Source organism: Manis pentadactyla, chromosome 6, assembly GCF_030020395.1.
Source record: "Manis pentadactyla isolate mManPen7 chromosome 6, mManPen7.hap1, whole genome shotgun sequence".
In the NCBI taxonomy this organism is placed as follows: Eukaryota; Metazoa; Chordata; class Mammalia; order Pholidota; family Manidae; genus Manis; species Manis pentadactyla.
Window position 1 is genome coordinate 56,614,849 of NC_080024.1, and position 27,940 is coordinate 56,642,788.

Consider the following 27,940-nt stretch of genomic DNA (forward strand, 5'->3'; position numbering starts at 1 on the left):
GCTGCGGCTTGTATCTTACCCACTTCGTGAGGCGCTGGGTTCTCGCAGGTGTAGATGTAGCCTGGCTGTTGTACTGTATCCACTGGTCTCTCTTTTAGGAATAGTTGTATTTGTTGTATTTTCAAAAATATATTTGGTTTTGGGAGGAGATTTCCACTTCCCCTCTCACACTGCCATCTTGGCTCCTCCCTTGGTTACACTTTTAATCATATAATTCTCAATTTATTCTTATTGTATATGTAATTCTAAATTCATAAAAATAGAAAAAGTATCTAAGAAGAAAGACTGTATGATTGTAGTGTACTTAAGTAGCTAAATATTTTTTGGTAGTGAGAATTATTGCTCTTCCCATGGCTAATCCTTAAAAAGACAGAAGTAGTCATTTTCAACTGTAACAATCATAACTTCTTAGATATTATTTTCTCAATTATATAGCACCTTTGCCAAGGGTTTCATGTTCATGCTGTAGTATCATAATATTGCTTAGCTAACGTAAATTCCCCTAAAATTTCTGTGGCCCAGAAAAATAAGTCAATCTATTTTACACTAGTGTGTTACATTTTGGAAAGATAAAACTGCTGGACGTTTTAAGTGGGATAGTTCAAGTAAGAGTCTATTTTAATATATTTTGAATTTGGAAAAATTAAAAAGTCATAGAAGTTGAAGGTTTATCTGATATCTTTCTTTTGATACATTCAAACCATCTTCCAAAGCAGTTGTGATTTATTTTTAATTTTGAATATTTGTTCTTCTCATTTGAACTGATTGCTATAGCCCAGGTGTTCCATGAACATACACATGGAACTTTACTTTCACCAAAGGATTAATATTTTAAGACAGACTGTCATGCTCATTTAAATCACACATTGTGGAGTACCTGGGTTAAAGTGATGTGGGTTCTCATCTCCATGTTGCATTAACTTGCTTGTTGTCCTGTCCATGTCCTACTTATTCAGCCTCTCTGTGGTTTAATTTTCTCACATGAAAATAAGAAAGTGATATCTGCTTTACAAAACTGACAAGAGACACTGTGCTTATTACATAAGATGATGTCTATAAAACATGTTTGTAAAGCCAAAGTCACTATTATTACTTATATTATTTCCTCCTTCTCCTCCTCATTACAAATCACTTGCTAAGTAGACAAAAGTATCCCATTATTTTCTGGCAACTTTTGTGATATTGATATTGGACTTTGCCATCATGCAGTAATGGAGCAAGTCTAAAACAGCAGCAGTAAAGAGTGCCATGATAAAAATACTAAACTACCACTACCTCAGTTTATTGAGACCTTACAGTACATCAACCACTACACTAAATGCTTTATATATAAAATCACATCTTATGTTTAAAAAATTGCTGCAATATTAATACTAACACTCCCATAAACTAGTGAGCAATGGGAGTCTAGAGTAACTGCTTTTAAATCCTAAAGCTGATAAGTGAAAGGGTTAGGAATGTGATTCCAGGCTTGTCTAACTATACTGTTAAAATAGAGCCTTGAATGGACCAGAAGGGCTAGAAGGAAACACAGACAGGATATGGGAATGTGCAAGACATGTACTAAGGTGAAGGGAGTCATGAAGTGTCCTACCTCTGAGACCCCAAATACGGTAACTAATACTAGAGAAGTGAGTAGTCAAGAGATTTTAATGAAGGAAAAGGCACAGAATACCAAGGGTGACTTTCCATGATTTGTTTTTAAAACTGTTATTTCATATTTGTTGTAAAGGTAGTTGAAAAGGTTGTTGTGGATAGAGGGTTTGAAATGGCCATTATCTTATCCGCAAGAATGCAACTCTAACTTAACTCTAAGGAAATAAGCAGATGCTATCACTATAAGATTTCATTCTAAAAATGCTATACATCTTTTCCTGTAAAGTAGTAAGGTAGTGTGCTATTGTCTAGATGACCCTACTTTCATTTTTTAATATATATTCACATACACACACATATGTCGGTTCATACATTTAGAAGAATCTGGGATTCTTTGTCATCTGAAACATTTCATCAAATTGGAATATAGTCATTGCTATCAAATATTCATTTTTGTAGCCTTTCTCAAACAGTATGCATAGTAATTTGCTGTTAAATTTCTGTTCTCCCAGTTGTCAGTTTTGCACCATTTCTCATTCGTTTCACACTGTAGATCAGTGTGAAACTGACAGAAGTAGATAAATAGAGAACATTATGACTACATACCAAAAATACAGTGTAAAAAACCCAATGTTTTAATTTATAGCATCCAGAAAAAATGTCTAAAATGACTTCTTAGCTATGCATACCTCAAAAGAAAAGGGGAAAATATATGTCCTTGTATATGTATACATACATATATATATATATATACACATACACACATGCAGACATTTATATATGTCATGGGTAAGGTAATTGAATCCTGCTTTTGTTATTGACTATACAAAATATGTCATAGGGAAATGTAACTAAAGCAGTATTTCATTTATGACTAACCTTTTCACTGAAAATCAACAACTCTCCTAGAGTAATTTCACTTGACATTTCTAAATAGTTAGGTGTTTAGAAATTAATGAACAGTGTATACTGAACCTTTAATCACAAAAGTCTTTTTCCTTACACAGAAGTTTTGAAAAATATATCTGTAGAGTTCCTGATCTGATTGGTGAAACTAAATATTCAGTTATAAATTTAATTAATGTTGCACAGTTTTCCATATATACATAGCAATGAAATTAATTCATTGTAATGCCCATTTGCTTACATGTATTGTGAAAATTCCCCAAAATTGTATATGCCTACAAATAGTGGCATAGATTTATAATTCATTTTTAAAATACATGTCAACCATTAAATAAGCTTGTTTTATAGCAAAATTATTGATGGGTTAAATTACAGAGATCTTACACTAAGAATTTTCTTTAAAATGTTTAATGTGTGCAAGCACTGTTCTATGCATCAAGGGTGACAGATGCGTTTCCCTCCTCCCTAACTTCCCAGCTGCAGTCCAAAGGGGAGTTATTTATTAGAACTTTGCTTAAAGGGTCAAATTATTATTAATCATTTAAAAAGAGGAGCCTCCATTTCAATATTTCTATTGGAAAAGCATTATCTTAGTAGCCTCATATGCTAGACTTAAACTGGAACTATGTTTGAATAATGTCCACTAAATAAGATTTCTAACATTCTAAACACTATATTGATTAATCAATTTCTATGAATAGCTTCTTATTATATAAATTATTAACCAATCATTTTTTACATGTTTGTTAACTGCTTCCAAGGTTTACTTCTTTTTTAAAAAATTTTTTAATTTGTATTTTTTAAAGTATCATTGATATACAATATATTTTCATTTTGGTATCATTAATCTACAATTACAGAAAGAACATTATGTTTACTAGGTTCCCCCCTTCACCAAGTCCCCCCCACATACCCCTTCATAGTGACTGTCCATCAGCATAGTAAGATGCTATAAAATCACTACTTGTCTTCTCTGTGTTGTGCAGCCCTCCCGGAGCCGCCCCCCCACACTATACATGCTAATCGTAATGCCCTCTTTCTTTTTCCCCGCCCTTATCCCTCCCTTCCCACCCATCCTCCCCAGCCTCTTTCCCTTTGGTAACTGTTAGTCCATTCTTGGGTTCTGTGATTCTGCTGCTGTTTTGTTCCTTCACTTTTCCTTTGTTCTTATACTCCACAGATGAATGAAATCATTTGGTGCTTGTCCTTCTCCGCTTGGCTTATTTCACTGAGCATAATACCCTCTAGCTCCATCCATGTTGTTGCAAATGGTAGGATCTGTTTTTTTCTTATGGCTGCATAATATTCCATTGTGTATATGTACCACATCTTCTTTATCCATTCATCTACTGATGGACATTTAGGTTGCTTCCATATCTTGGCTATTGTAAACAGTGCAGCGATAAACATAGGGGTGCACCTGTCTTTTTCAAACTGGAGTGCTGCATTCTTAGGGTAAATTCCAAAAGTGGAATTCCTGGGTCAGATGGTATTTCTATATTGAGCATTCTGAGGAACCTCCATACTGCTTTCCACAATGGTTGAACTAGTTTACATCCCCACAAGCAGTGTAGGAGGGTTCCCCTTTCTCCACAACCTCACCAACATTTGTTGTTGTCTTTTTAATGATGGCGATCCTTACTGGTGTGAGGTGATATCTCATTGTGGTTTTAATTTGCATTTCTCTGATGATTAGCGATGTGGAGCATCTTTTCATGTGCCTGTTGGCCATCTGAATTTCTTCTTTAGAGAACTGTCTATTCAGCTCCTCTGCCCATTTTTTAATTGGATTATTTGCTTTTTGTTTGTTGAGGCATGTGAGCTCTTTATATATTTTGGATGTCAATCCTTTATTGGATCTGTCATTTATGAATATGTTCTCCCATACTGTAGGATACCATTTTGTTCTATAGATGGTGTCCTTTGCTGTACAGAAGCTTTTCAGCTTGATATAGTCCCACTTGTTCATTTTTGCCTTTGTTTCCCTTGCCCAGGGAGATATGTTCATGAAGAAGTCACTCATGTTTATGTCCATGAGATTTTTGCCTTTGTTTTTTTCTAAGAGTTTTATGGTTTCATGACTTACATTCAGGTCTTTGATCCATTTGGAGTTTACTTTTGTGTATGGGGTTAGACAGTGACCCAGTTTCATTCTCTTACATGTAGCTGTCCAGTTTTGCCAGCACCATCTGCTGAAGAGACTGTCATTTCCTCATTGTATGTCCATGGCTCCTTCATCAAATATTAATTGGCCATATATGTTTGAGTTAATGTCTGGAGTTTCTACTCTGTTCCACTGGTCTGTGGCTCTATTCTTGTGCCAGTATCAAATTGTCTTCATTACTGTGGCTTTGTAGTAGAGCTTGAAGTTAGGGAGCAAGATCCCCCCACTTTATTCTTCCTTCTCAGGATTGCATTGGCTATTCGGGGTCTTTGATGGTTCCATATAAATTTTTGAACTATTTGTTCTTGTTCATTGAAGAATGCTGTTGGTAATTTGATAGGGATTGCATCGAATCTGTATATTGCTTTGGGCAGGATGGCTATTTTGATGATATTAATTCTTCCTAGCCAGGAGCATGGGATGAGTTTCTATTTGTTAGTGACCTCTTTAATTTCTCTTAAGAGTGTCTTGTAGTTTTCAGGGTATAGGTCTTTCACTTCCTTGGTTAAGTTTATTCCTAGGTATTTTGTTCTTTTGATGCTATTATGAATGGAACTGTTTTCCTGATTTCTCTTTCTATTAGTTCATTGTTAGTGTATAGGAAAACTACAGATTTCTGTGTGTTAATTTTGTATCCTACAACTTTGCTGAATTCCGATATTAGTTCTAGTAGTTTTGCAGTGGAGTCTTTAGGACTTTTTATGTACAATATCATGTCATCTGCAAATAGTGACAGTTTGACTTCTTCTTTACCAATCTGGATGCCTTGTATTTCTTTGTTTTGTCTAATTGCCGTGGCTAGGACCTCCAGTACCACGTTGAATAACAGTGGGGAGAGTGGGCATCCTTGTCTTGTTCCCCATCTCAGAGGAAAAGCTTTCAGCCTCTCGCTGTTCAGTATGATGTTGGTTGTGGATTTATCATATATGGCCTTTATTATGTTGAGGTACTTGCCCTCTATGCCCATTTTGCTGAGAGTTTTTATCATGAATGGATGTTGAATTTTGTCGAATGCTTTTTCAGCATCTATGGAGATGATCATGTGGTTTTTGTCCTTTTTGTTGATGTGGTGGATGATGTTGATGGATTTTCGAATGTTGTACCATCCTTGCATCCCTGGGATTAATCCCACTTGGTCATGGTGTATGATCCTCTTGCTGTATTTTTTAATTCGGTTTGCTAATATTTTGTTGAGTATTTTTGCATCTACGTTCATCAGGGATATTGGTCTGTAGTTTTCTTTTTTGGTGGGGTCTTTGCCTGGTTTTGGTATTAGGGTGATGTTGGCTTCATAGAATGAGTTTGGGAGTATTCCCTCCTCTTCTATTTTTTGGAAAACTTTAAGGAGAATGGGTGTTATGTCTTCTTTGTATTCTCTAATAATTCTTTGTATTTCTGTTGGGTCTGTCATGATCTTTCCTTTCTCGTTTCTAATTCTGTTGATGTGTGTTGACTCTCTTTTTCTCTTAATAAGTCTGGCTAGAGGCTTATCTATTTTGTTTATTTTCTCGAAGAACCAGCTCTTGGTTTCACTGATTTTTGCTATTGTTTTATTCTTCTCAATTTTATTTATTTCTTCTCTGATCTTTATTATGTCCCTCCGTCTGCTGACCTTAGGCCTCATTTGTTCTTCTTTTTCCGATTTCAATAATTGTGACATTAGACTATTCATTTGGGATTGTTCTTCCTTCTTTAAATATGCCTGGATTGCTATATACTTTCCTCTTAAGACTGCTTTTGTTGCGTCCCACAGAAGTTGGGGCTTTGTGTTATTGTTGTCATTTGTTTCCATATATTGCTGAATGTCCATTTTAATTTGGTCATTGATTCATTGATTATTTAGGAGCATGTTGTTAAGCCTCCATGTGTTTGTGAGCCTTTTTGCTTTCTTTGTACAATTTATTTCTAGTTTTATATCTTTGTGGTCTGAAAAGTTGGTTGGTAGGATTTCAATCTTTTGGAATTTACTGAGGTTCTTTTTGTGACCTAGTATGTGGTCTATTCTGGAGAATGTTCCAGAATGTTCCAGAATGTTCCATGTGCACTTGAGAACACTGTGTATCCTGTTGCTTTTGGATGTAGAGTTCTATAGATGTCTATTAGGTCCATCTGTTCTAGCATGTTGTTCAGTGCCTTTGTGTCCTTACTTATTTTCGGTCTGGTGTATCTGTCCTTTGGGGTGAGTGGTGTGTTAAAGCCTCCCAAAAGGAATGCATTGCATTCTATTTCCTCCTTTAATTCTGTTAGTATTTGTTTCACGTATATTGGTGCTCCTGTATTGGGTGCATATATGTTTATAATGGTTATATCCTCTTGTTGGACTGAGCCCTTTATCATTTTGTAATGTCCTTCTTTATCTCTTGTTACTTTCTTTATTTTGAAGTCTATTTTGTCTGATACTAGTATTGCAGCACCTGCTTTTTTCTCTCTGTTGTTTGCGTGAAATATCTTTCTCCAACCCTTGACTTTTAATCTGTGCATGTCTTTGGGTTTGTGGTGAGTCTCTTGTAAGCAGCGTATAGATGGGTCTTGCTTTTTTATCCATTCTATTTCTCTGTGTCTTTTGATTGGTGCATTCAGTCCATTTACATTTAGGGTGATTACTGAAAGATATGTACTTATTGCCATTGCAGGCTTTAGATTTGTGTTTACCAAAGGTTGAAGGTTAGCTTGTTTACTACCTTACTGTCTGACCTCACTCGCTTATTGAGCTGTTATAAACACAGTCTGATGATTATTTCTTTCCCTTCTTTTTCCTTCTCCTCCATTCTTCATATGTTGGGTGTTTTCTTCTGTGCTCTTTTTAGGAATGCTCCCATCTAGAGCAGTCCCTCTAAGATTCCCTCAAGTTTTGCTTGTCTGGGAATTGTTTAATCCCTCATTCATATTTAAATGATAGTCGTGCTGGATACAGTATCCTTGGTTCAAGGCCCTTCTGTTTCATTGCGTTAAATATATTATGCCATTCTCTTCTGGCCTGTAAGGTTTCTGTTGAGAAGTCTGATGATAGCCTGATGGGTTTTCCTTTGTAGTTGACCTTTTTACACTGTCTGGCTGCCTTTAATCCTCTGTCCCTGTCTTTGATCTTTGCCATTTTAATTATTATGTATCTTGTTGTTGACCCCTTTGGATCCCGTCTCTCAGGAGTTCTGTGTGCCTCTGTAGTCTGAGCAACTATTTCCTCCCCCAGTTTGGGGAAGTTCTCAGCAACTTTTTCTTCAAAGACACTTTCTATCCCTTTTTCTCTCTCTTCTTCCTGTGGTACCCCTATAATGCGGATATTGTTCCTTTTGGATTGGTCACACAGGTCTCTTAATATTGTTTCATTCCTGGAGATCCTTTTATCTCTCTCTACATCAGCTTCTATGCGTTCCTGTTCTCTGGTTTCTATTCCATCAATGGCCTCTTGCATCTTATCCATTCTGCTTATAAATCCTTCCAGAGTTTGTTTCACTTCTGTAATCTCCCTCCGGACATCTGTGATCTCCCTCCATATGTCTGTAATCTCCCTCTGGACTTCATCCCTTAGCTCTTGCATATTTCTCTGCAGCTCTGTCAGCATGTTTATGATTTTTATTTTGAATTCTTTTTCAGGGAGACTGGTTAGGATTTGCCTCTGCAGATCCTTTCTCAGGTATAACTGTCTTGGACTGGACCAGATTTTTTTGCCTTTTCATGGTGATAGCAGTGGCTGTAGGCAGGTTGCGGGTGTATCAGCTGGGAGAAGAAAGTCCTTTCCTGCTTTCTGGATGCCTTGCCCTTCTCCGCTGCCTGTGATGGTTACCTGCACTCCTGGAGCAGCCACCTGGTTAATCTCCTGAGCTGCTGTGGGAGGGTTGTCCGTCAGAGCAGCATGGAGCCCTGCAGGGAATGACAGGCATGCCAGGTGTGCTCCTCTGTGCTAGTGGCCACCCTGCCAGGCAGCTGTGTGACAGCAGCAGCCTTTGGGTCTGGCCAGGCGGCTATGCATTGGGCTGGGATTCCAGTCAGCTTCTGGGAGTGCGCCTGCTCCCTCTGGCTCCACTGCCGGTGCACGTGGGGCTTTTCCATGCAGGCTTCTACCGGGCTCTGGCTTCACTGCCACCAGTGCACGTGAGACACGCCCAGGCTGTTCGGTCGTGCCGCTGCGGGCTAGCACAAGCCTCTCCTGTGGCACATGGATCTGCTTTCGGTTCCTTCCAGCACTGCTGTCCCCGGTGCGCGCTGCCACCCCCACTGGGCCGGTGTGTCGTGGTCCACGCCAGTTGGAGGAACGACTGGCAGGCTGCCTAGTGTTGTGAGGGTCTTGAGAGCTGCACTGCCTCTGCTTAGGGCACCTAAGGTTCCCCAGTATTCCCAGCTGCCGGGACAACTTCATCCAGCTATGGGGTCCCTGTCTCTTTAAGACTTGCAGAAAGCACTCGCTTTTCTTTTGTCTCAGGAGCGCCAGTTGCGGGGACCTGCCCACAGGTTTTGCTTTTCCGTTTCTCTAATATCCAGCACTCCGTGCACCTTGTGTCTGTGTTCCGGGGGTGGATTTCTAGAGCTGGTTATTTAGCAGCCCTGGTCTTTCACCCCCTCCCCCTTCTGACTCCTTTCTTCCTGCTGGGTTTTGGGGTGGGGGAGGAGCATTCGGGTCCCACCTGGCCGCAGCTTGTATCTTACCCCCTTCGTGTAATGCTGAGTTCTCTCAGATGTAGATATATCCTGGCTGTTGTACTGCATCCACTGGTGTCTCTTTTAGGAATAGTTGTATTTATTGTATTTTCATAAATATATATGTTTTGGGGAGGAGATTTCCTCTGAACTACTCATGCCGCCATCTTCCCGTGATCTGATCCAGGGTTTATTTCTTAATGGAGCAAATTATAGAATGATTCTACTATGGTAGGCATATCTGTGGATCAATTTACATATATAACTGTTTTTTGAGTACCAATTCAATTGAACCTTTAAGAAATTTCCTACAGTACTATAGATTTTGTTCTTGATTAAAACCACATTATCATATCTTTTATTCAGTTTTCTGAGAATTTTAAATTGCTTTTTTAGTTTTCACTGAGATAACATTAAACTTGTATTTCTCTGCCTGGCTTATTTCACTAAGCATAATATCCTCCAGCTCCATCCACATTGTTGCAAATGGTAGGGTTTTTTTTCTTCTTATGGCTGTATATATTCCATTGTGTATATGTACCACATCTTCTTTATCCATTCATCTACTGATGGACACTTAGGTTCCTTCCACATCTTGGCCATTGTAAATAGTGTTGCAATAAACATTTTTTATATGATGTAAAAGCAGTGACATTTATGAGTCCTTGATTTTACTATTTTATTGTTTTAGTCCAAATAGATAACCAAGCAAAGAAACTTAGCCTAACTAATATTTAAGGTCTTAGAGTATTTTTTAATTTAAAATATAAGACATCTTCAAAATGTATGTAAAACATAGGTGTAGTTTTGAAAAGATAAACTCCTATACACCTACTACCTAAAAAAAATAATAAAATGCTGCCATAGGTGCTTCCTGCTTCTCTCTTACTGCCCAGAAGTAATTCTCTGAAATTACATGTTTTTAATCCTTTACCTTTCTTTATGGTTTACCATTAAATACATTTATGTCTTTAGAATATACTTAGTTTTTATCTGTTGTTATGTAATTTTTCACTAACATAATTTTTGAGGTTCATATATTTTATATGGAGCTGCAATTCATTCAGTTTTAAAGTTGTTTAATATTCTTTTGTATCTCCATAACACAATTTATTTATCTATCCAACTGATGATACCCATTTTGATTATTACCTTTCTTAATTTAATTAGAAGTTGTATTATTTTGAGCATTCACATATATCCAGATTTCTCTAGGCTATATACTTATCTTCTGTAAAGTGTATCCTCTTGAGGAAGTGGAATTTAGGTCCTAAGGTGTGAATGTTCAACTTGAAATGGTAATTTTTCTCTCTTTTGTTCATGCTTTAGCTCCCGAATAGTCCAGATGTATAATAAATAGTCAATTAATATATATTGAATGGGCAAACAAATGCCAAAATACTTCCCTTGGTTGAAGTAATCAGTAGGGATCTTTATTCCAGCCAACAGCAGATAAGCATTCTACTCTGTCTCATCCTTGGCAACACTTGACACTGACTTTTTAAGACAATCTGGTGGTTGTGAAATACTATCTTATCAGGGATTTAATTTGCATATCCCTGTTAACTAATGAGGTTGAGCATCTTTTCATATTTATTGGCCATTTGTGTTTCCTCTTCTGTGAAACTTCTATTCATAGCCACTGTCCATTTTTGAGTCATTAATTAAAAAAGAAATTTTGTAGCAGTTTTTATATAATATGGATACTAATCCCTTTTCAGTTTTCTTGTACATATATTCTCAGTTTAGAGCTTGAGTTTTCACTGGTTTTGGTGTCTTTTGATAAAATTAATCCTCAACTTTGAGTATAATCAAATGTTTTTATTGTTTTTATGATTTATGCTTTTTATATTGTTTAAGATGTCTTTTCCTACCCCAAGGTCACACAGATTCTAAATATATTAATCTTGTACAAGTGTTATAGTTTAAATCTTTCAATTACCTAGAATTTTTTTATATAATCAATTTTATGTGGGTTTCTTTAATATAGATAACCAATTGTTCCAGAGTTACGTAGTGAATATTTTATTTTCTCCACTGATTTTCAATACCTACTCGGTTAAAAATCAAGTTTTTGTACATGTCCAAGTTTGTTTCTGAACTGCCTATTCTCTTCTATTTCTTTGTTTGTCTGTCTTTATACCAATCCCATTCTACCTTAATATCTATAGACTTTAAAAAGTCTTCATGTAAGTCCAGGGAAAGGAAATCCTGGGGCAAAATACCTCTAAAAACCAAAATCAGTCAAAGGGAGAAATAAAGTTTAAAACCCATTTATTGCTCACTAACTGCAGTCCCAGGGCATCTTTCTTCTCTGCTCAAGCAGCAACCACACCAGCCCTCCCCCTCACCTCTCAGGTACAGATAAGCCCTCTGTTGCCCAGGTAATCACCCATTGATATGGATATGAACTTCTCCACCCCTGAGGAAAGATGCAAATGCACTAAAGCCATACTTCTTTTTACCTCTGAATGCCTATTGATATGCAGATATACTAAAGCTAGGTGAGATATTCTGGAAATATTACAATTTTACCCACAATCCACCCCTTACAGAAATCTCGCCTTACAATTTTCTCCATCCCCCTCTTCCAACCAACCTAGTAATATGCAATAGCAACAGCAATAAAATCTTGAAAATCCTCAAGCCAGAGGATTCAGCCTATGCCGATTAAGTAAATGTACTTTATAGCACAATCTCTCACTAAGCACAAAATACATTTCTACACTTGTTTACTCATTCCTAACAATCATGCCAGATTGCTCACAAAACTTTTACCAAACATCAGACAAAGTCAAGCCTCTCTTTAAGCACTTTTTCATTGACAACAGCAACACAATCATAATTCTCAAGCCAGAGGATTCAGCTAGGTTCAAAGTCCCATGCAGATTAAGTCCAAAGCTCGTCCATTCCAGCCATCACGTGGCAGCTGCAGCCAGGGGGCATATCTAGGACACAAAGACCAGAGAAGCAAATAACCGTGATTGTTGGGGGACAATTTGCTGTTATTACAGGAATACACAGGAGGCCAGCTTCCAGGCCTTTCCCCCACGGTGCCAGAAGAGCCAGCCATCGCTGATCCATGTGTTGAAATGTCCAGGGCCATGTCTATTTTACTCCTAATTGCTGCACCCATCCTTGCAACACATGTCCAATAAAGTGGGTACCTCGATCACTCTCAATAACCAGTGACTGATCATAGGCTGCAGAGAGATGCTCTAGGCCCCTCTTGGTGGTTTGCTGATCTGCACAACATACAGGGCACTCCTTCCGGGCTCAGCTGACTTCTTCAAAGGTGAAAGGCAAGCCACACCAATAGGCCCACATTGTCTTCTGAGGTGTCTGTGCCACGCCACTCCATGGCCTTTGGGTCCAGTCTCACACCCACCCCGCGATGGGCTAGGAGGTTATTACCTTGGTTGGAGCTGTTCTGGCGATAGGCTCTGTAGCCAGCAAGGCGTGGTACACAGCAGCCAGTTGCTTCTCTATCAAAGTGACCTGGACCTCTGCTCCTTTCCATGGTTGTGGCCAGGCTCCGGCTGGCAGCAGGAGCAGCAGCAGTGGCAGAAGCAGTAGCCTTAGGCTCAGGGCCGGGGTCAGTGGGGCCAGAAGCAGTGGTGGCGCCTCCACGACCACACGAGTGTACACACATGTCCCTTGGCGTTAGTGCCACTTCTCCCATCATTTCTAGGGGCAGCCCTCCCAAAGGTCACACCCATTATGACAGATTTTGGGTTCACAGGAATCCTGCCAACACTACACTAATTGTAAGTCCGGGAAAAGGAAATCCCGGGGCAAAATACCTCTAAAAACCAAAATCAGTCAAAGGGAGAAATAAAGTTTAAAACCCACTTATTGCTCACAAACTGCAGTCCCAGGCCGTCTTTCTTCTCTGCTCCAGCAGCAACCACGCCCGCCCTCCCTCTCACCTCTCAGGTACAGATAAGCCCTCTTTTGCCCAGGTAAACACCCATTGATATGGAGATGAACTTCTCCACCCCTGAGGAAAGATGCAAATGCACTAAAGCCATACTTCTTTCCACCTCTGAATGCCTATCGATATGCAGATATACTAAAGCCAGGCAAGATATTCTGGAAATATTACAATTTTACGCACACTATATTACTGGTTGTGCCAAGCACTGCTCACTGTTGTTCTTCTTCAGGAATTATATCTGTCTTGGCCATTTGCTCTTCTCTTTAAATGCTGAGTGTTCTTATCTAATAGCATGGCCTACCTTTCCAAAAACTTACATCCTTAAAGTCTACATAAAGTTTTGTAATTTTCTTCAAAAATGGCTGGAACATCTTTTTTTCAGATATACTTCTTTGTATTTTATATGCTCTCTTACTGTGTTAGTGATATCTTTTTAAAAATTAGCTTTTCTAATTGACTCTTGCTAGCATATAGAAATACAAATGACTATATGTTAATTTGTATTCCTCCATCTTGCTATATTGTTTATTCATTCTAACAATTTATCTCCAGATTATTTCATAATTTATGTATAGATAATGATATTATCTGCAAATATTGTTTTGTTTCCTCTTTTCTATTCCTTATACTTCCTTTTTTTTTTGTCTTGTTCCACTGGTTAGACCAGTAATTTAAACACTATCAGCAAACAAATTGGTAATTTAAATAGGAATGGTCAAAAAATTTACATTCTTTGGAAGTTTTATTCTTGCCTTTATTCCTGTTTATTGTAAATTGTTTAATACTCAGTATCTCTTCAGCTTTATTAAGGTATACTTGGCAAATAAAAGTATACTTAAAGTGTACAATGTGATGATTTGAGATACATATACATTGTGAAAGAATTCTCACCATCAAATTAACACATCCATCACTTTACATATTTACCTTCTTTTTTCTTTTTTTGGTGAGAACACTTAAGCTCTATTCTTTTAGCAAATTTCAATTATACAACACAATATTATCAACTGTAGTCACCATGTTATACATTAGATGCTCAGACTTCACTCATCACTGAGAGTTTGTACCCTTTTACCAAACTTCCCTTATTTTCTCCAACAACAGCCTCTGGCAACCACCATTCTATTCTCTTATTTCTATAAGTTTGATTTTTTTGATTCTGCATATAAGTGACACCATGCAATATTTATCTCTTTCTGTCCAGCTTATTTCACTTAGAATAATGCCCTTTCATCTACGTTGCTGTCAAAGCGAGATTTCCTTCTTTTTTGACACTGATGTAGATGATACAGATAGATACAGGTAGATATATGTAAAGACATAGATACAGCTCAATACTTTGTTACTGTCAAAGCTACCATCTTTGTTCTTAGTGTCTCTCAGTGGTGGAGTGTACCCCAAAAGTTATCAGTGTCTTAAAGGAGAAGATTGCAGTCAGGGCCTAGAGGCAGACCTTTTCAATATTGGCTTTTCTCAGTTGTTGGATGTGTAGAAGTCGCTCAGCTAGTTTCTAGATTTGTCTCGGAAGAAATTGCTTCCTGTGTAGCCATATATTCAGTGTGTCCTCCTTGGGGGGAGGAGGGATTCAGGAGCCTCATATGTTACCTGCTTGGATCAGACTCCCTTTTGCTGGTAGGTGTGAAGATGCTGTAGAAATTTCCCTTGCATTTATTCTTGATATTAAGGGGAATACTTTTAAATTTCATCAATAAGTATGAGGTTTTTTAAAATACATATTATGAACAAGTGTAAAATTTTCATTTTATTACTAATAGCCAACATATTTTATTATAAATGATAGCACATCATATTAAAATTTTTATGTTTATTGAAATGATTATTTTATATATATGCAATTAATTATATTAATTAACTTTCTAAACCAATTGCGATTTCTGTGTAATGCTGCCTAGCTCAAAATGTTAAACTTTTAATCCAGTGTTGAAGTCAGTATGCTAATAATTTCTATGACTGTTAGATCTGTCTTCATGAGTGAGAATGCACTAAATATTTTTCTTGTATTATATGGTTTTTTATAAAATGTGCTAGTGTCATAAAATAAGTGGAGAAGCATATCTTTCCTTTTGTTTACTTTGGAAGAGTTGTGAGATTGACTTGAGCTGTTCCTTTAATGATTGGCAAGACTTACTTTTAAAACCAATCGTGCGCAAGTATTTGGGTTTTCTGTTTCTTCTTGAGTCAATTTTGGCTAAGTATGATTTTCTAGCAATGTTTCCCTTTCCTTTGTGTTAAACAAACTATGGTATTAATTTATAATTATGGTCCTTAAAAATCAGTTTAAATCTTGAAAGAAGTTTAATTATTTTCATTAGTTTTTCATTACTAACATTGTTCATTTGTATATTCATAATGTATTGAAACTTTTGTTATCACATACTTTTTCAACTCTAGTAATCCTTTTTGCCTTAAAGTCTATTTTTTTTACATATATTACTGTAATTACTGATAGGCAGGGAGAGAGATTTTCAGTATTTTCTCCTATGTTTCTTAAGGACCACATAGCTTAAATTTATGTTTTTATATTTATTTTTAATCTCATCTTTACCTTGTCTCATCTGGAGAGTTTAGTCCACTTATGCTTATAGCAATAACTGATATTTTTGAATTTCCCTTCTACCATTTTATTATGTGTTTTCTATTTCCTTTTTGGGTTCCTATTTTTCCCCATGCTTTTGAATGGAATGAGATTTGTCTTTTCTCAAAATTTTGTTTCAGTTTTCTGCATGTTTGGAAGCTTTACATTCTACATTTGCTCTTTTAATGCTTACTCCAGATATTTTTAACATGATACTTAAAGTCTGAAATTAATGAATATCTTTGCCATTGTCCTGAAATATAAAGTTACTCTGAAATTTATATTCTATTGTCGATCAGAAATTAAATTTCTATTTTAATTTCAGGCTATTTTATTCACACAGATAGGTATTATTATTGTTTTAAATTGTTAATATATTTTTAGATTTACTCTTTAAGAAAAGTTATCAAGTATGTCAAACAAGAAAGAAACGAGGCTTCAAAGGAAGCAAGATGTTTTTCTGGGGTCTTTAGGAATTTGAATCCAGACGACACAGAATTCAAGAGAAACATGACGTACTAAGCAGGGAGAAGAAGGAGTTTAGAAGGCAGAAACCATAGGCTTATGTAGTTGTTTTGAAAGAATTGTGATTGGCATAGGCAAAAATAACTGATGTTGCTCTATATATGGGATAAGTCACTATGCTAGTGGTTAGGTTGGAGTTCAGTGAAAGAAGCCTCTTTTGAGAACTGCAGCAGGATGTAGCCCCTTGTTGGCATAGCCTAAAAGTTCACAATCCATGTAGATGTGGATATGCATAAGACCAACTTCCCCAATGACCACCTGGTTCCATTTTGGGGCCCCTTGACATTCCTGACTCCACTTCAGATGTTTCTGTTTTTCCAATTTTGATCAAGATCTTTCCTTAGAAAGCACTGTCAGTCAACTATTTAGGCTTAGAGTTATCAGGAATATTTGTCCCTCATCACCAGGAAGGCTCATTCCTGCTATGTCATGTCCCATATAAGAGGGAAAGAGGTTTTATTTGAGTAGGAGTCACAGTCATAGGGACAGTGGCCACATCTGAGTAACAAGAAGGTCCTAGGGAAGTGAGCCTTAGGTATCTTCCTTAACCAGAGTTGTCTTTAATAAATATCTCAGTTGAAATTAGCTGACCTCTAGGAGAGAAGGCTTGATTTGCCATTTCTAGTCTTTCAGCAACTAGTATCTGAATTGTGAAATTGTGGCAGAGAATTTAAGACATTTAGTTATGCAAAGTATTAACAGTTTGATAATGAAGAATACAGAACAAATTAGAACAATGGTTAAGTAAAATAATTTATAGCCCAGATCTCAGAACAGTCCTAAATCTTGTTGGGAGCCAATTAAAATACCTGGGAATCTGAAATCTAACCAACCAAAGGTTTTAAAGCATAGAATTCCCTTTGGGGATTTAGCAAGCTTAAAAATCTTAGTAATTTCTAACTCTTGATGGGAAGTATTTATCCCTTTCCAGCAAGAAGTATTAGAGATGACACAGATTCTACCTTAGACAGCAAGTAAATAATCTTGTATTGTGTGATTATGGAGGACAATGTGAGTATCCAAAGACTTGTTCTGAGCTTGAAGGGGTTGGATACTGGACCTGACAATTCTGTGGGCAGAGAGATTTCTGATCATGCATTCACTCCAGGCAGTACTTATTTCAAGCCAGGAAATAAAGATTCTCCTAAATGAGGCTCCTTCACTAGGATTAATCCTTCCTAGAGATTACAGCCTTGAAAATACCCACAATTATCCCCTTCATATGTAGAGGGGTCATCATCTGCATTATCCTCTATTATGGGGAGACTTCCTTATAGTTCTGTGATTAGTTTTTGTATGGTCTCCTTAAATAATTAACTGAATGACAGGAAAAAGGGGAAGTTAGGTACCCCAGGAGGCATTGTCCTGTTACTCTCCAGCTGTCTAGACAGTCAACTGCCCAAAGTCCTCCCTTGTAAGCTCATATAAAAATGTATCCTGTAGGAGTGCAAAGTGTCTGTGTTAAGGTCTGTTTTATGGTGAAATTAGGGAGAAAAGTGACATTATAAATGGGTATGGCAAAAGGATTTCCTGATCTTCCATAACCAGCAGTGGATTGAGCTTGACTTACCCAACAGTCAGAAAGGTTACCAGAATTTGCTAGAACTTGGGATATTTGAAGTATGGGGTTTCCCTGCCATTTATTTATTTATTTAAAACTTTTTTTTTGAGAAATTTTCAAATTCACATTTCTAAGAAAGAGTATAGAAATATGTTGCATACCCTTCATCCAGTTCCCCCTAATAGTAATATCTTGCAAACTATAGTTCAATATCACAACCATTATATTGACATTGATACATGAACCTTATTTAGGCCTTATCAGTTTTACATGTACTCATTTATGTTATCTATGTATTTTGTCCTATGTGATTTTTTACATGTGTAGGTCTTTCTGGCCACAGCCCCAGTCAGATGCAGAGCATTCTCACCACAAAGACCCTTATGACGCCCTTTCATAGCCACAGCCACTTCCCTCCCCTGCCTACCTCATAGCCCTTGACAACCAGTGCTCCGTTCTCCATCTCTGTGATTTGTTATCTCTAGAATGTTATATATATAGAATCATACTTTACAAAACCTTTTGGTACTGGATTTTTCCACTTAGCATAATTCTCTGGGGAGTCATCAAACCTGTTCATTTATCAGCAGTTTATTCCCTTATATTCTAAATAATAGTCCACGGTATGGATATTCCACAGTTTGTTTAACCATTCACCTGTTGAAGGACTTTTGAGTTGTTTCTCGTTTTTGACTATCACAAATAAAGCTGCAGTGAACATTTGTGTTCAGGCTTTTGTGTGAACATAAGTTTTTATTACTCTGGGACAAATGCCCAACAGTGCAATGCTGGGTCGTACAGTAGTTGCAGGTTCAGTTTTGTAAGAAACCACTATGCTCTTTTCAGAGTGGCTGACCCATTTTACATTCCCACCAGCAATGTACAAGTAACTCCTTGCTCTATATTTTAAATGTTTCTATTTGACTCCATGTCAAATCAAAGTCCTTTCAACAGTTTCTTTTAAGCACCCAACAGAAAGGGAAGGCCTTGCCCCCTTTGAGTTGCGTGGTTTATGCCCCCTCCTTCTATACAGCTCTCTGCCCATATCCACTTTGATTCTGCAGACTGCCTTTGTGTTGTTCCTTCCTCTGAGTACTTTCCAAATTGCTTATCAATATTGGCTGCAATTCCTTGTCTTGTTCCAATCATAATTGCCTAATCCTCCCTAGAAGTCTTGCCAAGCCCAGTGGTACAACTGGGCCTGCAACCACAGCTCATAACTCAGCACCTTGGAGAGAAGAGTTGTGCCTCTGACCCTAGGGACCTAGGCCAACACTATCCACTCAGTCTTTCCTGGACCAAGGGATAACTTTGTCTCCATTCCTTTTTTGAAGGAAGAAAACAGAAATGTGGGAAGGGCAGAGAGTGCAAGCCTGAACTGAACAAGCCTGGGACAGGAGCCTGCTGATAGGGGAGTGTGTGCAGGGGGTGGACACAGCCTTAGTACTGGGAGCTTTACCATTTGGGCCAGCTTTTCCCTGGTTCTGAGCATTGTGATCATAAGTATAACATTTTACATATATCAGCTAGTTTTCATTTATTGAGTATTTTAGTGGGCCATAGACTTTTTTTCTCCCTAAATCCTCATAGCCTCTCTACAAGGACAGTTCTAGTCTCCTGTCTATTTTTCAAGTGAGGGATTTGAGGCCTGAGATCACCAGGGACTCAAATCCAAGCAGCCATCTTCAGAGCCCACACATTTAACTGCATTACTCTATTCTCTTCCAGATAAGTAGAGCTCCCCAGCTCCAGGTGCTATAAACCTTAAGAGAGAGTCTTTCATCCCCTTCCAACTGATTCAGCCCCAAATCATTTGCATGCTTGGAAGGAGGGCCCATGTGGGGTGGGGAGTATGGTCATAGGCAACAGCTGTGCTGCCTATTAATCAACCTTTGGTTTATGTCTTAAGAGTCAAGTGAAAATGGCTGGTCCAAATAAACCAGTGATTTCTGAAAGTTTATGAATTCCATGGTGAAGTGAGACAACCAAACCATTGCTGCCCATCCAAAAAGGCTTGAGGGGGTATGGTATGCTGTAAGCTTCAGGTGAGGGACATTCCCTCCCCCTGCTTGTGGCCCTGTGGTATGCCACACACAAGCAAGGACATGGTACAGCCCCAGCCCCAGTGCCTATTTATCATGTATCATTCATGCTGGCACCATGTTTCCACATGCCCCAGACTTCTGCAGGGGTGCTGTTAGCCTTTTGATGTGACTGCTTGCTGTCGGTTATACTTCTCAGTAGAGGACCTCTGCTCCCAAGCTGAAGGTTATTTGACTAATATGTTAGATCTCCCCCTCCCCTACCCCACTTTAAGCCACATCTCCATTTTCTTCACACCCCAGTTTGCATATCCTGCTAAATAATCCATTCTGTCCCAAAGAGGACTGCCTCCTAGATGATTCTTTGTCTCCTTAACCCAGGCATGTCATGGGACCTCCTGACACTTAGAGCTGCCAAAAACAACTTGGAATTCTTGCAGTCAACACTCTTATGCTCCTCCCAGCCTTTCCTGACACTCAGGTAGCCCCACCTTTCCCCTGCACATTCCATACCCACTCATTCCACTGGCCCTGGACTCCTTTATTCCCTTGCTGGGTTATGCCACTCAAACCTTCAAGCTGTTCTTTTCCCTTAGGCAAGGAATTTAGGCTTGACAGTTTTGTCTACTCTTTAGGGCAGCACTTTAGGATTTAAATATCAGAAGATTGTGGCTTCTAGTCCCGATTCTTGTACTAAGAACCTTCTAGATGCCAGTAGTGTTCACCTAGTTGTTTTGACAATCCAGATGGACCATAAAACCCTTGGCCTTACCTTCAATTCTAGCAACAGCCTCAGTCAACTTTACCCACCTAATGCCTTATTTTGCTGCTCCAAAACAACAGCTGTCTTATTTCTATTTAGTAACCTCTCCCTTGCTTTATTCTCTTCTTTCAAATATGCTTTTTATGTATGCTATTTTATGTTCCATGTGTCCTCATCCTTTCTGATTATAAATAGTAGAAGGAATAAAGGGAGAAGAAAGAGAAGAAAGAAATGAAGGAAGGAATGATAGAAGGAAAAAGGAAGCAAACAAAAGTAAGAAGTTCCAAACAGAACTCTATCCAAAGCAAATAAGCTTAGAATTCCTTAGCAAATTTAGTTTTTCCATCTAAGTGAAGCAAGGGGCTACCAAAGAGCACGAGGCATCTGAAATCTCATAAGTAAGAATTGAATAATTCAAATTTCTTGTATTCTGTGCATATGTTCAAAGGTGAATTGAACTTCCTAATTCTCTTTCTCCATCTGTAAAATGAGATGGGAATTATAAAACTAGACCACAGTACATTACAAATACAAAGTAACAGTATTAGAGTAAATTAAAAACTATTCCAAGCAGTATGCTAATTGTCAGGACCAAAGAATTGTTTGTCAGTATTATCTAGGCAGAAGCACAAATGACAGTTCCAGTTTAGAAAGTGTCATCTCTATTTCTGATCAAAAATACTTGATAATTGTGGAAATGAGTACAAATAGCTCAAAGCACCTAACAACTTTCCTCATATTTGCCCTGCTCAGTTCCCCTTGAAAAAACCTTGGGGCAATCTTGGGGCAATCTATTTCACATTTCAGGGCTTGCTCTGCTTGGCCTCTTAACCTCTCTGCTGAGTCTTCCTGAAACTCTCCTTCCATTGGCTTCTATGACGATTTTTGCCTATTCTCTCCCAATCTTCTTGCTTTCTGTTGCTGGGTCCTCCTTTTCTGTCCTGTGTCCTCTTCTCTGTTCACTTTACACTCTCTCCCTTCTGGTGTTTCAGTGTTTCCCAGTGGGGATACTGTTGGCATTTTGACTTGGACAATCCACTGTGTGCAACTGTCCTTTATATGGCAGGACAGTTATCCTCTTTGGTCCCCACTCACTCATGCCAGCAGTAACACTCCAGTTATTGTGCCAATCAAAAACTTACTTGCATATCTCAAAATTTTTATTTTTCCTTGGAGAAACTACACCACTCATATAGTTTGACAATTTGTATCATTTTATCATACCCAGTCCAAATATCTCCTCTATGCTTTAGTCCATTGTAAACTAGATATTTTCACTTGAATGATGCCAAACAACTTCAAACTTCTTTCTGAAGCAGTGTCAGCTCTCAAGAGATTTATTACTCAGTGAGCATCAGTTCATGAGGGGTTCACCTCTCAGTCAATGTCATCTGCTTGGTGACTGTTGGATCTCTGGTCAGCTTTCTGTGAGTACCAGTTCTGAGTTCGCTCTCTATATGGGCCAGCTCACTTGTGAATAACAGTTCATAAAACTCAACTGAGCCAGATTGTACACAAGAAAGTTTATTACTTATAGCAGGTAAGGAGAACACTGGAAATAGCTCCCTGAACTACTAGGCACAGAGCCTCTCTTTTATAGGCACAAATCAGTTCTCAGCTTGGTTTTCTACTCAGATAAGATGAAAAAATTCATTACAATTCTTAATGGCACACGGATTATGCAAATAAGGTGAAAACTCAGTACACTTCTAATTGGTGTAAAAAGAGATCTAGCAATTGGCCAAAACTCTCAGTCCTTGACAACAGGGAGGAGTTCTCTAGGCAACAGTCAGGGTTGCTCTTGAAGGTTACCAATTGCAAATAGAAACTGTTATGCCTTTTGGAGGCCTACTCTTCCCAGAAAATCCTATTTAGCAAAACAACTTAGCAGAGAATGTTAACTTTCCCTCTTAGTTCCCCAATAACCCTTTTTCTGCCTAGCTATCTGATCATAAACCCATCACCTCTTACTGTCCCAAATCTCACTTTCCTCTTAAATTCCTATCTCTGTTGGCTACACAGAATCATCAGAGCCAGAAACCTAGGTATAAACTTTCACTCCTCTTCTTCAAATCCCACATCAATTAATCACCAGTCTTTGCAACTGTACCTCTTGAATATGTTGTCTTCTTCCCTGTCCCTCTTCTGTCCCCTACCCCTCTCTCCAAACCCCACATAATAACCATTTCTTTTGTAACCCAGTGATTATCTACATAGGCTCTTCAGCTTTGTGGCTGGCCATGAAATGCTCTCAGTAAGCTATATAATGATCAAATAAGTTTAGAGGCCATTGTTGGATAATAAACATCATATCTAAATGCATATTATTTTATTGAATAAAAATATGGTTCTATTCAAAATCTTTGTTTTTCTGCATTCTCTTATTACTAAAGGGTAAAATTCCTAGAGTAGGAGTGTTGAAGTACAATTGTCCCACTTAAGTGAGCTAAGGTCAAAAATCTTGCGCACTCCTTTCCTAAACAATGAGTTCTTAAATGTACTAACTCTAATCTTCCCTGCCATTTAGTCTCTCTAAATTGAATAACAATAAGCAGGATCACAAAGTATTCCATATTTTAAAACCAATTAAACAAGTTCAAGTAGTCAAAATCACTGGGTACAAATAAGATTAACAAGAGTTCTAAAATGTCTACTAGAAGAAGGATTATTTCAAATATTTAATGAACATTAGGTATTAGTAAGTCTATTGTGAGGTTGTACAAACCTGGGAAAGCTGTCTACTTTAGGTGCCATTTGCTTTGCATCCAGGTTATTATTGTCTCTGAGTTGGTCTGGATATTTTTAGTTTTATATCTCCAGTTAGGTGAGGGTACCTTTTTTAAATGAGAAATTCTACACAATGGAGTACATAAAGGGACAGTGGAGAGCCTATGATTATTTCTTCTACAGTGTGTAGCAACTTAGCAGTGACTATAATAGCTTATAGTAAAAGGAAGTTTTGCAAGCAAAGGATAAAGAGGAGGAGGACAAGCAGGAACTGGAGGAGCAGAAACAGTAGGCAACAAAACTGCAGAAGAGTCTTTAGAAGTTCCTTCCAGTCTGGTGAATCTTTTGAGACAATTCAGAATTAGCCTTAGTCAATTTAGAATTTGTACCCTGGAGGGAAGCAATATTTGAGCGACTTACATGTTTAGAGGCCTCAAAATGCCAATTAAAATACATCTCCCATTTAGGTTATTTAGTTTTGGAGACTTTTTCTAGTTGACTGCAAAAATAAGCAAGTTTGGGAATTTCAGAGGAACCCTAGGTTGGCTAGTTTAGTTGTATGTCATCCCAGGTAATCATAGTCCAGCAAGAAAAGAAATCTACAGGACGAGGGCCCATAATTGTGAATGTAAATACAGCAGGAGTTCCAGAAGGTAGCTGCTGAGCAGCCGTTCCTCTACAACATGATCTCCCCATTTTACAAAGAAGGGTACTCTGACACAAGGGCAAAAGAGTGATTACTCACCAGATAGGCAATAAGTCCCATGGACAGAAGCCAGCAACAGAGGACACCTGAACCTCATCAACCTGACCCTCATCAACCTGAAACTCAACTAAGGGCATATGTCTAGATTCCAGAGGATTCACCAAGACGACCCAAGGCCACTGAGGAAATGACAGTGCAGTGGATGGTTGTAGGTGCCCTATTTGAATCCACAGCAGCACTGGAAGAAGAGGAAGTTGCTTTGGATCCCACTTCTCTGACCCCATGTTATACTGAACAAGAAAGAACTGGCTGCAAAGCAAACCAGAAGTTTATCTGAGCTTTAGTAATTCGAATCTGGGAGACACAAATTCAAGAGAAACCGGAAATGTGCTCCTAGCAGGGAGGAGGAGGAGTTTATAAAGGCAAAAGCCACAGGCTTACCTAAGTTGTGCTTACATAAGAATTGTGCTTGGCATAGGCAAAAGTAACTAATGTTGCTCTATATGGGATAGGTCACTAGGCTAGTTGCTAGGTTGGAGTTGAGCAAAACAAGCCTCATTTGAGAATTGCAAGAGGATGTAGCCACTTGTTGGCACAGTCTGTAAGTTCATGTTCAATGTAGGTGTGGATGTGCATAAGACCAACTTCCCCAGTGACCTTCAGGCTCCACATTAGGGTGCCTTGACATTCCTGACTCCATTTCAGATGTTTCTGTTCACAGGTGTAAACCTGTCTCAAATGTGATGACAGCCTTGGATTTACCCCCTGCCAACATTGTTTCCTTGGATAAGGTAAAGGTGGAATGTCAGCTATGTTCAATATTGTTTATTACAAAGAAAATTCCTTATTGAGACTGAGAAGACTGTTGACAAACACGAAAATCTGTTGGAGCAAACATAGCCTCAGCCTTCCAGGGTGGTTCCCTTGTAACTGAGTGTATATCTTGTGGGACTTGGAATATAAACTCTCAGGCAGTTTTAAGATGGTTCCCTTTATGTATGAGACTGCCTTATGTCTGTGTAGCCTGCATTCACTTGTAGGGTCTCATTTGTTACAACTGAGTTGAGCATAATCTCAATAAGATCTTACAGCAATGCCTGGACTTTTGTAAGAACTTCTATTGAAGATGTTTTTGATGTTATCGTGCAGACATGCTGTTTCCAAAACTGTATCTTTCTAAGTAAACCTGGTGGCAGTTAAAACCTTGTGTGTCCTGCAAATGTGAAAGTCAGTCTGACCCCAAACCACTGCTGGACATAAAGAGTGGGCATTGCAGCCCACATACTCACCAATGGCTTAGCTCATTCCTTCTTGAACCTCGGATGTCAGTAAGCTAGTGTTACCTTGTACTTCATCTACCACTATGCCTCTGGGGAAAAGGCAGTACAATGTGCCACCTCAAGGAGAGGGTGTGATGTATTTATAATAGATATGTAATAAAAAAGGAGGTGGCAGGTTGCCCCTTTCATTTGGGTGCAGTGAAGGTTGGAAGAGACAGACAAGGTTAAAAGTATTAAGAGGTTACATGACTGTAATGGCTGCCCATTCCCCATCTTGGTTGACTCATGAAATGGAAGTGGTAGTGTTAAATATGTTAATGGGAAAGCTAAAACAAGGGGTCTTTATCATTTGATCCCCTTTGAAACTTGGGGTCAGATTATGGGTGGTGGCAGGAAGAGGAGATGAACTATGCTAAACAGTTCATAGGCAACAAGTAGAAGCTCAAGAAAGTGGAAGTGGTGGCATGGTGTAGTTAAGAATAAGAGACATGCAGGAGTCCCTGGAACTTCATGATAAGCTAGTTAATGAGGAGGATTCCTGAGAAAGGTCAGATTACTTATATATATATATATATATATATATATATATATATATATATATATAAAAACTGCACTTTTTTTAACACACTCAGGTGCATAGGGTGAATAAATTTGTAACCTGCCCACATCATCTCCCATTTCTGTTATTGTGTGATTCTGTAATTGATTATCTTGAAAATGAAAACAGCAACTTACAAAGAAAAAAATATGCAGAAGCAGTTTTTAAAAGCCAGACATTCATAATCTTCAATGTTTATTTTGATGATATAGTGTGTAATGAAATGTAAAAGTATGTTTAAGTATACCTCAAAATACAGATATGAGAAGTATTCCATAATGGAAGGAATATATATTTATCTTTTGATCATAAATGGAGGAAAACACTTTTTTTAATAAAAATAATAGTGATTTTTGTATGTTTGTTGTTATCATTAATCTACAATTACATAAAGAACATTATGTTTACTAGGGGGGACCCTAGTCCAAGTCCCCCCCACAAACCCCATTGCAGTCACTGTCCATCAGCGTGGTAATATGTTGTAGAATCACTACTTGTCTTCTCTGTGTTGCACAGGCCTCCCCATTAAGACCTACCATTCAAAACAAGTGAAGCTAAAATTCTCATTATTTTAGAGTTAACATTCTGTGGATAAATGAAATTTTAGATAAATGCATTCTACATTGAATAACAACACTCTTTGTGATAGTAAAGATTGTTCTTTAGAAATGCTTATACTTTATATCACAGTCTTTTAAAAATATTGCTAGGATAATGAAGTCTCATTAATTCCACCTTTGCTAATTAAGATACTATAAATGTCACTGGCTCAGCATAGCATAAACATTAGGCTACCTATTGAAAAATCTATTTGCCAAATAATTTAATAGCAAAAATATGTCTTCAGATAACAATGTTAGTGTGTGTAATGAAAAGTTGCTTTCAAGTATTTTGATACATTTATGTAAATAATAACAACTAAATGAATTAGACACTGTTAAAAACATAACCAGTAAACCTCCATTTAGAACTGTATGTTAAGTGGAAATTCTGAATAGGTGTGAAAGTTGAGTTTATAATTTAATATAATCAAAGATTTGGTTGGAATTTTAATTTTCTTGTGATTTTTTTTTCTCCCATAGACATCAGACGCTTCCATACATTAAATGACTAAAATTTCAGTCAGCTTGTTGTTTTTTTGGGTTAAGTGAACCATTTGAAAATCAATGAAAATGTAAGTGACTTGAAGTAAATTAGTAAACAAGCTTCCATGAAAATACTTGACCATGTAAAGGACTACACAGTAACTAACTGACTCTGTATTACCATCTCTTGCTGGATCAGGTCCTATGTTTATGGGACTTCAGTTCAGTTAGGCTATTAGCTATTTGAGCACTCCCATGACCGGGCACCAAGCTGGGCTCTGGGCCTGCAGAGATCAATTTAAACAGGCATTGAGGTTCTGACTCTCAGAAAGGGAGACACAGCCTTAACCTAATGTGGTGACCTCAAAGAATAGTCTTTTAGGACTCATAGAATGGGAGTGCTAGCCTTAAATAACACCACAGATGAAGGACTTAGGTGCATTTAATTTACAAAATAGATTGTAAAGTTTTTAATATTTGATTAATTTGATTTCTAAAGCATAATATGAGACAGAAACAAGTACTAATGCCTAAGGCTTGGTAGAAAGTGACAGTCTGGCTGGAATTGGGCCTCACCCTTGAGAATAAATGTTCCATAGATTGTTTTTCCTCTAAGGTTTATCATAAGGTTTTAGGTTACACAAATGTTGTTTGCTTTTTCTAATTGCAAAGGGAATTTAGCCTCCATCTTGAAAAACAAAGCAAAAGATAGTAAACAAAAATCACTTGTAATTCTGCTATTTCAGTATAGTCACCGTTGGTATTTTGATGCTATGATATGTCTTTTCTAATGTAAAAACTCATCCCCTTTTATCTACA

At 37.9% G+C, this 27,940-nt stretch overlaps 1 protein-coding gene across 8 annotated transcripts in view; it reads left to right on the top strand.

The window, feature by feature from the left end:
* Nucleotides 1-27,940, top strand: part of ZNF385B (zinc finger protein 385B) — a 427,842-nt gene that overhangs the window by 149,998 nt on the left and 249,904 nt on the right. The window lies entirely within an intron of this gene.